Consider the following 14,120-nt stretch of genomic DNA (forward strand, 5'->3'; position numbering starts at 1 on the left):
GGGGAGCGGGCAGGAAATTGGACATTAATTTAGATTTGAGGTTATGATCAGATCAGCCATGATCTTATTGAATGGCGGAGCAGGCTCGAGGGGCCGATTGGCCTACTCCTGCTCCTATTTCTTATGTACTTATGTTCTTCTGTACATAAATACCCAGTGTTTGCAGCACCGCAGCCTGTCGGAATGACACAGATCTCGCTCTGAAGTCTTCAGATCTTCGCACTATTTAATTAATTTAACAATTACAGTAAAGGGGTATTTCACCACGTTCTTCAACTGCTCTCTGAATTTAACCTGGGTCACGGCATAAATACAGGTGTTTGTGCAGCAACTCAGGAGCTGGAGCATAAATCCCAGTTCTTGTACAAGTGGAGGTAGAATTACAGACGTTCGCGCCAAATACAACAATCGTCGATTGATAGAAGACAACATGAACACCACCCATAACACGATAAAGTTTCCTGATATAACGAACAGTAAAATCATTGATTTCCTGCGACTCTCCATCTCTGGGTTTCTGGCACTCTCCCCACTGCTGTGACCCCGGAGTCTCCTGCGGGCTCTGCTGGCCACTAAAATGTGTCTGACTGTTCAAACATTGAGGAACACAATCAGAATAAATGGGACACACGGGGTGAGGATATAATGAAGGAGTTCGATTACTGCCCATATCGGTGACGTTGAAACACCCGTTACATCAATACAAAACCAAGGGATATTGGAAAGCAAATATCGACCTTCGAACACAAAGTACCAGAAAATGTTCTTTAAACAGCTCAGCACACTCACTGTTCCCAGATCCACAGCCGCCGTTTTCTCGGTGCAATAATTAGTTTTCAGCTTCTGGCAACAAATGGCCACAAATCGATCAAAGGTAAAAGTGATGGTGAACCAGACAGAACAGTCCGTGATTGCATAAAGCAGGACGGCGTGGATATTACACACGGGAAATTGGCGTAGAAATGCGAACAGTTTGCGATAAATAATGGGAATCTGCCTCAATATCAGATCGATGATAACGACCAGTAGATCCGCCGCTGCCATGGACACCAAGTAGCGAGTGACACATTTGGAGAGACCGCACTTTCCACGAGAGAGGATCACAATTGTCAATAAATTAACTGTAAGGAAGGGAAATAAAGATGGAAATTTTAGATTAAGTTGAGACCCTCTGTAAACAACAATAACATCTCTGGAACCACCTATAAATACTAGTACAGTCTCTGGATCCCCTGTAAATATCAGCACCGTCTCTGAAACATGTGTAAATATTAGCCCCGTCTCTGGAACATGTGTAAATATTAGCCCCGTCTCTGAAACATGTGTAAATATTAGCACCGTCTCTGGAACATGTGTAAATATTCGTCCCGTCTCTGGAACATGTGTAAATATTAGCCCCGTCTCTGAAAGATGTGTAAATATTAGCACCGTCTCTGGAACATGTATAACTATTCGCACCGTCTCTGGAACATGTGTAAATGTTAGCACCATCTCTGGATCATGTGTAATTATTAGTACTGTCTCAGGAACATGTGCAAATATTAGCACCGTCTCTGGAACATGTGTAACTGTTAGCACCGTCTCTGAAACATGTGTAAATATTAGCAGCGTCTCGGAAACATGTGTAAATATTAGCACCGTCTCTGGAACATTTGTAAATATTGGCACCGTCTCTGGAACATGTGTAACTATTAACACCGTTCCTGGAATATGTGTAAATGTTAGCGCCGTCTCTGGAACATGTGTAAATGTTAGCACCGTCTCTGGATCATGTGTAATTATTAGTACTGTCTCGGGAACATGTGCAAATATTAGTACCTCCTTTGAATCCCTTGTGAACATTAATACAGTCTCTGGAATTCCTGTAGTTTTGGTATAGTCTCTGTACCCCATGTAATTATTAGTACAGTCTCTGGGACCCACGTAAATATTAGTAGAGTCTCTGGATCCCATGTAATTATTAGTACAGTCTCTGGGACCCATGTAAATATTCGTACAGTCTCTGGGACCCATGTAAATATTAGTACAGTCTCTGGATCCCATGTAAATATTAGTACAGTCTCTGGATCCCATGTAATTATTAGTACAGTCTCTGGGACCCATTTAAATATTAGTACAGTCTCTGGATCCCATGTAAATATTAGTACATTCTCTGGATCTTCTGTAATTATTAGTACAGTCTCTGGATCCCATGTAAATATTAGTACAGTCTCTGGATCCCATGTAAATATTAGTACAGTCTCTGGATCCCATGTAAATATTAGTACAGTCTCTGGAGCTTCTGTAATTATGTATACAGTCTCTGGATCCCATATAAATATTAGTACAGTCTCTGGGACCCATGTAAATATTAGTACAGTCTCTGGATCTCAAGTAAATATTAGTACAGTCTCTGGATCCCATGTAAATATTAGTACAGTCTCTGGATCCCATGTAAATATTAGTACAGTCTCTGGATCTTCTGTAATTATTAGTGCAGTCTCTGGATCCCATGTAAATATTAGTACAGTCTCTGGATCCCATGTAAATATTAGTACAGTCTCTGGGACCCATGTAAATATGAGTACAGTCTCTGGATCCCATGTAAATAATAGTACAGTCTCTGGATCCCATGTAAATATGAGTACAGTCTCTGGATCCCATGTAAATATTAGTACAGTCTCTGGATCTTCTGTAATTATTAGTACAGTCTCTGAATCCCATGTAAATATTAGTACAGTCTCTGGATCCTATGTAAATATTAGTACAGGCTCTGGATCTTCTGTAATTATTAGTACAGTCTCTGGATCCCATGTATATATTAGTACAGTCTCTGGATCTTCTGTAATTATTATTACAGTATCTGGATCCCATCTAAATATTAGCAGAGTCTCTGGGACCCATGCAAATATTAGTACAGTCTCTGGATCCCATGTAAATATTAGTACAGTCTCTCGATCCCATGTAAATATTAGTACAGTCTCTGGGACCACTGTAAATATTAGTGCAGTCTCTGGATCCCATGTAAATATGAGTACAGTCTCTGGATCCCATGTAAATATTAGTACAGTTTCTGGATCCCCTGTAATTATTAGTACAGTCTCTGGGTCGCCTGTAAATATTTGTTCAGTCTCTGGATCCCCTGTAATTATTAGTACAGTCTCTGGGACCCATGTAAATATTAGTAGAATTTTTGGGCCCCCTGTGCATATTAATTCCAGCTCTGCATCCCCTGTAAATATTAGTACCATCTCCGGATCCCCTCTAACTAATAACACAGTCTATGGTCCAGCTGCAAAATTGGTATAGTCTCTGGATCACCTGGAAAGAATAGTACCACACCTGAATGCTCTATCAGGACTGTTCCCGGACCCCTGTAAATATTGTACCGTCTCTGGACGAATTGTAATTAGTACCAACTCTAGACCCCTTCCAAATATTAGTACCGTCTCTTGGCCCCCTGTAAATATTAATACCGTCTTGAATAAATTGTAAATATTGGTACCGAATTTGTGTCCCCTGTAATTATTAGTACCATCGCTGGACCTCCTCTAAATATTAGTACCATCGCTGGAACCCCCTGTAAATATTAGTACCTTCTCTGGATCCCCTGTAATTATTTGTACAGTCTCTGGATCCCCTGTAAATATTAATACCACCTCTGGATCCCCAAGAAATATTACTACCGTCCCTGGATCCACTGTAAATATTAGTCTTGTCTCTGGATCCCCTGTAAATATTACTTTCGTCTCACGAATCCCCTGTTATTAATTGTGTTGTCTCTGGATCCACTGTAAATATTAGTACAGTCTCTGGACCCCCTGTAAATATTAGTAAAGACTTTGGATCCCCTGTATATATTGGCACCGAGACTGGATCCCCCGTAAATATTGGTACAGTCTATGGATCCCCTGTAATTCTTAGTACAATCTCTGGATCTCCTGAAAATATTAATACAGTTTCTGGATCCACTGTAAATAGTAGTACAGTCTCTCGACGCCTTGTAAATATTAATACAGTATCTGGATCCCCTTTCAATATTGGCACCGTCTCTGGATCCCCTGTAAATATTGTACAGTCCCTGGATCACTTGTAAATATGTGTACAGTCTCTGGATCCCCTCTAAATATTAATACAGTCCCTGGATCCCATGTAAATATTAGCACTATCTCTGGGTCCCCTGTAAATACCCATACCGTCTCCGGATCCCTGTAATTATGAGCACAATCTTGGATCCCCTCTAAATATTAGTACTGTCTCTGGATCCCCTGTGGTTATTGACAACGTATCTGGATCCCCTGTAATTAATAATACCATCTCTGCTTCCACTGTAAATATTAGCAACACATCTGGAATCTCCTTGTAAATATTTGTACCGTCTCTGGATCCTCTGTTGATATTAGAAACGTCTATGAATCCCCTGTAAATATTAGCACGTTCTCTGCAATCCTTCAAATATTAGTACCATCTCAGGATCGCCTGTAAATATGAGTACTGTCTCTGGATCCCCCTGTAAATATTAGTACTATTTCTGGATCCCCTGTAAATATTAGTACTATCTCTGGTTCCCCTGTAATTATTAGTTGACTCCCTGGATCACCCTGTAAATATTAGTGCCATCTCTGGATCCACAGTAAATTTTACTATCGTCACTGGACTCACTGCAAATATTTGTAGCATCTCTGGGCTCCCCTGTAAATACTGACACACCCTAAGGGGCCTGTAAAAACAGGCTCATGCTATGGCTCCCTGAACATACAAACTCACTCCCAGGGACCCATTGTAAATAAACCCTCACACCGAGCAAATCCCCGTAAATATTTTCCTATCCATATTCCCCTGATCCCTATATTTCCCTTACCACGTTCACCCTTTAATTATAAAGGCTTAACGGAAACTCGAACAGAAGAGATTATTACACAGGGAATGACAAGAAGAGTAATACAGTGGAACACGGTTTATAGAATTAATAGCTGCATATACAGACTTACCAGGAACACCGACAGCAGCGAGGAGCGGATAGTATATTAATTGTATACTCCGAAGCATAACATGTGTCCGCCCCTCCAATGACATTGAACCATAATATACATGCTGGTATTGAAATACCCAGAATGGACTGTCCCAATCTATTGTTCTAAGATTCCGACCCATTGCTGTAACATTCCAATCTGTTGTTCTAAGATTCTGACCCATTGTTTAACATTCCAATCTATTGTTCCCAGGTTCTGATCTATTCTCTCCCACTCTGTGGAGCCCTGATCCCTGCCTGTTAGTGCCGGAGGTGATGCTCCCATTGACACTATTGGGTAACACATTGACAGTCGTCGCTTATTTATAGCACAGGAAAACATTCCAGTGAGACAATTAGGACCCATGGAGACTGACATTAATTCCAGTCACTGAACAAACAGATTTGGTTACAAATTTAAACTCAAGGAATATGACATCAAAACATATATTTAATCAAATATTAGACAGATGGAAAGCCCAAAGCCCAGTATATTATTTTAATAAATAGTTGGAACAACAGAAACTATGAGACCCGAGGTCTGACAGCATTGAAGCTGGATTTTTACTTCTGGCTGCTGGTACAATTGTCCTTGTTTCTTGAAGCTTCCTACACTTGGATAGAATTGCTACAGCGGTTTGGCAGGTCTTACATTGTTGGTGTCGTTTACAACAGTGCGCTGAACAATATTCCTGTTAGCCATGGGTGGCCTGCTGGGGCTCCCGATGGACATTGAAGACGACTCAGAGCACGCAGAGAGGTCACGCAGAGCAGATCAAGCTGCGAGGAGAGGGAGGAGGATGAGCTGCAGGGCACTGACCAGGAGGCCGTCTCTCATAAGGGCCATCAGGAAACAATACTCTTACCTCAACATAAGCGGAGATCAATGCATCCGATGGCTGCAGTTCACGAAAGAGTTCGTGACGGAGATTTGTCAACTGCTGCAGCCACAATTGAAGCCTCAGGGCAGGGTAAGGACCGCATGGCCTGTGGTTGTCAAGGTAACCATGGCGCTGAACTTTTACGGCGTTGGATCCTTTCAGGCCTTTGCTGGCGATGTGAGCAACATCTCACAGTTTGCTGTACACTGCTGTATAAGGGAGGTCATTGAGGCACTCTCCGAGCTGAATAAAAGGTCCATCACATTCCCTCTTGACAGAGAGAAGCTAAATGAGCGAGAGCGAGGCATTGCTCGCATTGCTTCCCCATGGTGCCATTGACTGCAAGCATATTGCCATGTGTGCTCCAAATATCAACTCGGCCATCTTCATGAACAGAAAGGGGTTCCACTCCTTCAATATACACCAGGTGTGCGACCACACGCAATGCATCATACAGAGCAATGCCCGCTACCCTGGCAGCAGTCATGACGCGGTAGTCCTACCAGCATGGCAGGTCAAATTCTAGCTATTGGGCGACCAGATCTATCCCTTCATGAGGTGGCTCACGACACCGGTCAGGAACGCACGGATACATGCAGAGCAGGCCTACAGAGTGAGCCATGCAGCCACACAACACGTCATGGAGCACACCGTAGCTGTCCAAAAGCAAAGCTTCCGCTCCGTAGTCCATACTGGAGCAGCACTCCGTTGATTGGGTGTCAAGATTCGGCGTTGTATGCTGCACAACCTCGCCCTTATATGGGAACAGCCCTGGCCACTACCGATTCGGCGAGAATCTGAGCAGCAGGCAGAGGAAGAGGAGAGAGAGGAGGAAGTGGAGAAATGGAGAAAGGGCCCAAGAGGCAATTTGGTGAACAGGCCATATCTGCCAGGACTCTGCGTGCTCACCTTATTAATGAGTGACATCAGTAACCTCAACAACACGGCCCAAGCCATCAACAAAAGTCATACATTCCCCACCTGTACTCTCACAGTCATCCTCCTCATGATTACGCATCGCTTCCACCCGCAGCGCATAAAGCTTGGGCTGATAAGTGGCAAGTAACATTCGCTCCAGACAAGTGCCAGACAATGTCCATTTCCAACAAGAGAGGGTCAAACCACCTCGCCTTGACATTCAACGGCATTACCATCGCCAAATCCCCACCATCAACATTCTGGGGATCACCATTGAACAGAAACTTAACTGAGCCGGCCACATAAGTACTGTGGCTACTAGAGCGGGTCAGAGGCTGGTTATTCTGCCGTGAATGACTCACCTCCTGATTCCCCAAAGCCTTTCCACCATCTACAAGGCACAAGTCAGGAGTGTGATCGAATACTCTCCACTTGAATGGATGAGTACAGCTCCAAAAACACTCAAGAAGCTCGACACAATCCAGGACAAAGCAGTCCGCTTGATTGGTACCCCATCCACCACCCTAAACATTCACTCCCTTCACCACCGGCGCACTGTGGCTGCAGTGTGTACCATCCCAGGACGCACTGCAGCAACTCGCCAATGCTTCTTCGACAGCACTGCCCAAACCCGCGACCTCTACCACCTAGACGGACAAGGGCAGCAGGCACATGGGAACAACACCAGCTGCACGTTCCCCTCCAAGTCACACACCATCCCGACTTCGAAATATATCGCCGTTCCTTCATCGTCGCTGGGTCAAAATCTGGAACTCCATACCTAACAGCACTGTGGGAGAACCTTCACCACACGGACTGCAGCGGTTCAAGAAGACGGCTCACCACCACCTTCTCAAGGGTAGTTAGGGATGGGCAATAAATGCTCGCCTTGCCAGCGACGCCCACATCCCATGACCGAATAAAAAAATACTGCGACTTCAAACACAAATTTATAAACGAACACATGATATCATGTAAACAACATTACCCATGTGCATTATTTCAGTGCCTGTCACTCGTATGCCTTCACCGATCCTAGTGCTCCTACAAGGTGCATCCCGAGAAGCTGGAGCATGTTTGGTAGGAGGCTGCTGATCTTCAATGGAGGAGAGTGCTGATGGCCTTGGAGATCGACCTCGAGCATTTCTGAGTGAGAGGGCCCGGCTTCAGACTGCACCATCCCGGCATAGGCTGCAGCATTCTGGCCTGGTTGGCTGACAGGCAACGGCAAGGGCACTGGCAGAGTGGCAGGGGTGGGAGCAGGAATGCTGTCGCCCGGAGAGCGGACAGCAGTCTTCGTTGGAGAACAGATTATTGGAGTGCTGTAACGCCCTGGAAGTCCTGTTCCCCGGTTGTACCCAGAGCCTCGATAACAGCAGTCTGAGCCTTGAACGCTGCAGTCTGGGCTTCTAAAGCAGCAATCTGAGCTCCAATGCAGACATCCAGCACCGCCAGTTTCCATGGCCGCAGCAACGGCCCATCCAATGATGGCCAGCACTGACTCCTCCATGGGGGTAAGGACGTGTCGGCGTGCTTGTCCTCCTCCAGTTCTTTTTGCTGCCTCCCGAAATGCGCCATCTTCTCCTTCAAGATTGAGGGAAGTGTCTCAGTGAGTGTCCTGCAAAATGTTTGGATAATGTGGCTGTTGTTGTTGAATAGTTGGCAAGTGTGTGTGACCTGTGAGTTGGGGGTGTGCGGCTTGCAGCAGTGATCATGTGTGAGGGTGAGAGGAGGATTGGAAGAGTTGACTGCTACTTGAAAGAATGTGTTGGTCTGTGGGTGATGGGGGTTTTAGTGTGTTGAACAGTGGATGAGGCGAATGGTACAGTTCATAGAATCATATAAAATTACGGAACAGAAGGAGGCCATTCGGCCAATGCTGTTGGGAGCTGAAGTTGGGTGAAATGATGGGCAGACTCGTTCCTTGTCTTGCCTTTATTTCAGTGTTACAGTGCGATAAGCAGGATACAGTCAAGCCGAGGCACGAGCTCTTTGGACAGTAGCCCCCAAATCAGCCAATGCGTGGCCCTGGTCCCTTTGCTCACACCTTGGACAGGCCCACCGAACCCCACTTAATACACACAGACTGGGTATCTTTGTCTGCAACTCAAACACCACTTAAAACCAACTGGCTTTTGAACAGTCATTTCCCCCACAAAGACCAGTTTGTCTTTGTTCACCTCAATTAGGTATGAGTTTTCTCCAATCAAACTCAATCTTGCTCCAATTGCTGTGTCCCGTTTAGAGTAACGTGTGCCTTCCCTGAATTTGACTGTTCTTTTTTTTCCGAGACTGGTTGTCTCCGTTCATCGTTCACCAGGCAGCAACTTCAATCTTATGTATATTTTCCCCAGGCTTTGAGTAATACCAATTTGCATCTGTACAACAGGAAGTCAATTGTTCGGCAAGGACATGATCTCGACTTGACTTTGGTTGGATGGCTGTTCAACCCTCTCAGTCTTCATTGTTTCTCTTTCCCTCATTCATACCTCAACAGTAGGAGACGCCACTTGACAGTTGTCCTCACCCACCTTGACTAGTCGTGTCAAATCATTGAACTTCTTCCTGCACTGCATCCGTGTTCTTGGTGCTTCACTCCTGGCATTGACCTCGTTCACTGCTTCCTCCGACTGCCACTTGAGCATATGCCTGGAGGGCCTCTTGACCAACCTCCCACCAACCCAGCGGATACAGGATGACCCTCCTCCTCTTCACCTCTTCCATCAGAGAACCTTGGAGCACACTCTCACAGGCGCAGCCATTCACAGTGTCAGCTGGGGCTCAGTGGGTCGCCCTCTCATGAGTCAGAAAGTCGTGGGTTCAAGACCCACTCCAGAAACTTTAGCACCAAATCTAGGCTGACACTCCAGTGCAGTAATGAGGGAGAGCAACATTGTTCGAAGAGCCGTCTTTCGGATGAGACGTCAAACCATGTCCCCGTTCTGCCCTCTCAGGTGGACATAAAAGTTTCCATGGCACTATGTCGAAGAAGAGCAGGGGAGTTCTGCCCGGTATCCTGGGGCCAATATTTATCCCTCAGCCAGCATCACTAAAACATAGATTATGTGGTCATTATCAAATTGCTGCTTGTGGGAGCGTGCTGTGCGCAAATTGGTTGCCAGGTTACCTACATTACAATAGTGACACTTCATTGGCTGCAAAGCGATTTGGTATGTCCTGAGGTTGTGAAAAGCGCTATATAAATGCAAGTCTTTTTTTTCGTTCAATATTTTCCAGCATGGATTTACTTCCCAATGGGCTTCCACCAATTCCTGCTGCCACATTGCACCTATCCTTTAAGAGGTGCAGGCTGCCTTCAAGTAGAACGAGCCACTCCCGGTATCTGGACACCCTGCTGGTGCCTGCAGCTAATCAACGCAGCAATCATTGAAATCATCATGCAGCAAGAATGTTTGGTGCTGCCTGCATCGCCACCAACGTGTGCGGGTTAATCGCGCACCGCGATGCCAGCGTCCGTTATTGGTGGTTCTCCAACAAAGGCACCTCTGTGTTTATAAACACCTCAGTGTATTTCACCCAGTGTCCAGAACTGTGAGGTCTCCCCTGATGTGACAGCTTTCTGTGTTTATAAACTTCTGCAGTAATGGCGAGGCCTACGTGCACTGGAGGCCTGGGTGGAGGAGATGGACGCACAGAGGGGCATCCAGCATCCGCAGAGCCGGTGGGGTGGGGGAGGAGGGGGCGGCAAGAGGCCCACCAGACAAATACTGCGCTAGAATTCAATGCCAGGAGCATTGCACCACACACATGGATGCAGTCCAGGAATAAGTTCAACAATTTGACATGAATGGTTAAGGTGGGTAAATTCAACTGTCAAGTCTCCTACCAACTGCACCATTAACCACAACCATGACAGTCACATCACCCAAACATCTTGCAGGACACTCACTGGACGAGACAGTGCTGGCCATCATTGGACGGGCCGTCGCTGCGGACCTGGCCACTGGGGGTGCCAGAGGCCTCGACGAAGGGGGTCTCGACAATCCATACCTCATACTCCTTCTCGTTTCCCACTTCTCCCTCACCTCACAAGCTGTTCTGGCTCACGTGCTGCAGATGATGTAAGCACGCACATCTTACTGTCTCCTCTCCCCGCACCACAACTCAACCCGTGTCCCGTTGTCATTGCAGATACCCAAGAACCAGGGTGGATAAAGGGGAACGAGTGGACGTAATGTATTTGGACTTCCAGAAGGCATTCGACAAGGTGCCACATAAAAGATTATTGCTCAAGATAAAGAATCATTGGATTGGGGGTAATATGCTGGCATGGGTGGAGGATTGGTTATCTAACAGGAAGCAGAGAGTTGGGATAAATGGTACTTTCTCAGACTGGCAACCTGTAGCCAGTGGTGTTCCGCAGGGGTCGGTGCTGGGTCCCCAACTCTTTACAATCTATATTACTGATTTGGAGGAGGGGACCGAGTGTAACATATCGAAGTTTGCAGATGATACAAAGATGGGAGGGAAAGTAGAGAGTGAGGAGGACATAAAAAACCAACTGGGGGATATAGACAGGCTGGGTGAGTGGGCGGAGATTTGGCAGATGCAATACAATATTGGAAAATGTGAGGTTATGCACTTTGGCAGGAAAAATCGGAGAGCAAGTTATTATCTTAATGGCGAGAAAATGGAAAGTACTGCAGTACAAAGGGATCTGGGGGTCCTCGTGCAAGAAAATCAAAAAAGTTAGTTTGCAGGTGCAGCAGGTGATCAAGAAGGCCAACGGAATGTTGGCTTTTATTGCTAGGGGGATAGAATATAAAAACAGGGAGGTATTGCTGCAGTTATATAAGGTATTGCTGAGACAGCACCTGGAATGCTGCATACAGTTTTGGTCTCCATACTTAAGAAAATACTTACTTGCTCTCGAGGCAGTACAAAGAAGGTTCACTCGGTTAATCCCGGGGATGAGGGGGTGACATATGAGGAGAGGTTGAGTAGATTGGGACTCTTCTCATTGGCGTTCAGAAGAATGAGAGGCGATCTTATTGAAACATATAAGATTGTGAAGGGGCTTGATCGGGTGGATGCGGTCAGGATGTTCCCAAGGATGGGTGAAACTAGAACTCGGGGGCATAATCTTAGAATAAGGCGCTGATCTTTCAAAACTGAGATGAGGAGAAACTTCTTCACTCAGAGGGTAGTCGGTCTGTGGAATTTGCTGCCCCACGAAGCTGTGAAAGCTTCATCATTAAATAAATTTAAAACAGAAATCGACAGTTTCCAAGAAGTAAAGGGAATTCGGGGTTACGGGGAGCGGGCAGGAAATTGGACATGAATTTAGATTTGAGGTTCGGATCAGATCAGCCATGATCTCATTGAATGGCGGAGCAGGCTCGAGGGGCCGATTGGCCTACTCCTGCTTGTTGACCGGAAGTCACCGGTTAACGGTTTTAGCTTCGTACACAGAGGAAGAGTCAATTCTCTCTTAATTCTCAATTCGCTTTATTAACGTTATTAGATCATGTACATACCGCTTATACGTCTAGTTAGATATAGGCATGTAGTTTACAGCAGGTTATACAGGTTTATACTCAAACTTGGATTTAAACGCACACCCATTAGGTTTCTCTATTAATACTCCCCGAGTATCAAGCTTTAAACGCACACCCACAAGGTTTCCTGACGACACTCCCAGAGTGGTCCCAGAATCGAAAGGATATTATATTACCCGGAAAGGAGAGACGCTGCTGGCCAGGCAATTCTCCCTCTTACTCCCGACGTCGTCTCCACGTCCTTGACGCAGGGTTCCTACTTCCACGAGGGTTAGTTTCCAGAGTCTCCCAGAGTATACTTCACAAACAAAGACACACCAACAAAAACACACACACACACACACACACACTCTCTCTCTCTCTCTCTCTCTCTCTTGCTCACAAACAAACAAAGACACACACTGACCCCAAGCCAGCAACTCCTCAGCTTTTATTCCCCAAGTCTGTCTTTTCGAACGATGCTGTCTTCTCCGGTTGGCTCAGAGTTGCTGGAGTGACCGATGTCATCCCCTGATTGGCTCTGTTCCAAGGGCTCAGGTCGCACACCGTCCCTTTGTCTCTCTAAGAAGCGGAACGAATTCAAACCGGTTCTGGCCAGTTCAGACCAGTGACTGAACTCCAGGTCACCTCAGTTCAAAAGGTCAGTGTCTTTGTGAGCACTTTGAATCCAGCTCAGCAGTCTTCTGAAGCCTCTGGCCAACATCTCCCCCCTTTTGATCCAAAGATGCCTATCTTAGGATCATTATTCTCCCTTTCTGGGTACCACTCCTGAGGCCGTCACTGTCCCCCAATGGGTATGTTACATCCGCGATTTCATATGATTATAGAAAAAACAATATAAATGGTTATATAAACAATACAAAAAAGAAGCGTATGAAATATACTTCACACAGTGTCCTTATGTTGATAATCGCTTCTTCTGTTTCATTATAGCACTAACACTCAATTGGTGCAAAATTTCATTTTTCCACCTTCTAAGCTGATATACATTGAATATGACAAGTATTAATGCACATAAAATCACAATTACAGCAGCATGTGATAAAATCCTGACCCATGGATGTATTTGAACATTAGATCCCAAATTCCAAAACTTATTCCAGAACCCAGGGTCCCGTAACAGTTCACCTGCTTTATCAGCATGAGTTTTAATTATTTTAATGTGTTTAGTCCATTGAATTATCTCATTGGCTTCCTCCGCTATTTGCATCCAATCTGCAGTCAGGTGCGGAATGGGTGGTAGTTCGGTAGGACATATTTCCACAGATCTTCGTCTCTATTGGTACGCTGGACTGTGAGGTTTTCGTTTATTACCATCCGCATTATTGGCTTAGGCAGAACATGTCCACCGACAACCAGGTCTGAGGTCACATTGTTAATGGCCAGATTGTGTCCTTCCAGAGGGCACTGTTCCCATTCTTTATTATGGTTCATAGCCGCTGTGGCTATGTAATACGTTTGTCCCACAAGGGCGTATTGTAAAAAGGACTGGTTGTTAACTGGCAAAATGGACAATGAACAATTTTCATAAGTACTGAACCCACAATTAGTATGTTTCTGTCTCGTTATCTCTTCTGGACAGGCCCAGTGATTCCCTCCTTGGTGACACTTTGACAAATCTACCCCTTTCTCAGCACCGTCCATTACAATAGCATGAGATGGTGGATTGCTCAAAGAGATCCAAGTACCCTCATGATACTTGCCCACGTTATGAACTCTTTTTAACGGATAGGTCAAATTGCTTCCGTGCTGGGGAATATGAAACACCGCCCCAATATAATATTTCCATTTATGAGTCACTACTCCAGTCAA

At 45.5% G+C, this 14,120-nt stretch overlaps 1 pseudogene; it reads right to left on the reverse strand.

The window, feature by feature from the left end:
* Positions 1-222: 222 nt before the first annotated feature.
* On the reverse strand, positions 223-9,434 carry LOC137319846 (probable G-protein coupled receptor 139; annotated as a pseudogene).
* Positions 9,435-14,120: the final 4,686 nt, after the last annotated feature.

The sequence above is a fragment of the Heptranchias perlo genome, unplaced genomic scaffold, assembly GCF_035084215.1.
Source record: "Heptranchias perlo isolate sHepPer1 unplaced genomic scaffold, sHepPer1.hap1 HAP1_SCAFFOLD_90, whole genome shotgun sequence".
Lineage (NCBI taxonomy): Eukaryota > Metazoa > Chordata > Chondrichthyes > Hexanchiformes > Hexanchidae > Heptranchias > Heptranchias perlo.